This window comes from Octopus bimaculoides, chromosome 6 (genome assembly GCF_001194135.2).
Source record: "Octopus bimaculoides isolate UCB-OBI-ISO-001 chromosome 6, ASM119413v2, whole genome shotgun sequence".
NCBI lineage: Eukaryota > Metazoa > Mollusca > Cephalopoda > Octopoda > Octopodidae > Octopus > Octopus bimaculoides.
Genome location: NC_068986.1, coordinates 27,555,444 through 27,556,599, shown reverse-complemented (window position 1 = coordinate 27,556,599; position 1,156 = coordinate 27,555,444).

Genomic DNA, 1,156 nt, shown 5'->3' with positions numbered 1-1,156 from the left:
ATATATATATATATACATGGAGAGAGAGAGACATAGATAGATATATATACACAGATAGATAGAAAGAGAGAATAAGAAATATACAGATAGACAGAACGAGATAGATATACAGAGAGACAGAGAGAGAGAGAGATATACACAAACAGAAAGACAGAAAGAGTTAGAGACAAATGTAGAGAGAGGTGGGGACAGGAGAGAGAGACTTCTCCCCAACTAAAAATCAAGTCTGTTTTATTTATTAACAGATTCTAACAGGAGTTGCTGAAACTATTGGAAACATCGTTAGCGGTGTACTAAATAAGATTAACTGATACACTAACAGCTTGCAGAAAACTAATGCACTTATCTATTTTTCTTTTTAAACATGTTATCAGTAATGTCTATAAAAATAAAAAAATAATAATTTACAAAAAAAAACCCCAAAAAAAGACCCATATGTAAAAAAAGATCATAAAATGAAAACAAAGAACAGAAAGATGATGGACATGAGGGAGAAAGAAAAAAAAAACACAATAATAATAATAATAATAATAATAATAATAATAATAATAATAAAGAGTTACATTATCAAAGTTTGGTTCCTAATTTGGTTAAAGAGCCACACTTTTAGTTGAAGTAAAGCATGGCTCTTTACCAAACGAAAGCCAGCCAATAAGAATGGATAAAATGAAACAAATAATGCAATCAATAAAGAGAGGAGATAACAGAAAAAGATAAAGGGAGACTATGGATGGGATATGGTAAGAATATATGTGTAAAAGCTATTAAACAATTTATCTTTCTCTCTAAAATAGGCTGTTAATTTCACAGTATGCAACATACACCACCAATGGTATGTAAAATGGTTTCAGCAGGTATGTTTTGGTAGCTATTTATTTGATAGCCATACAGTGTGTTTTTTCATGTTTTTTCACTTTTTTTTTACATGATGGCTGTATTTTTATTATATATATATATATATATATATATACTTTTTTTTTTATATTTTATATTTATACATTAGAGAAAAACTATTCAGGAAATTTTCTTGTTTATTATTTAGTTTATTTGTTTTTCTTTTTCTTTTACATTTTTAAAATTTTTATTTTCATTTTCAATTGCTTAAAGAAAATGATCTAAGATTCTGTTTTCTGAACATTATTCAAAAGAAGGAAGT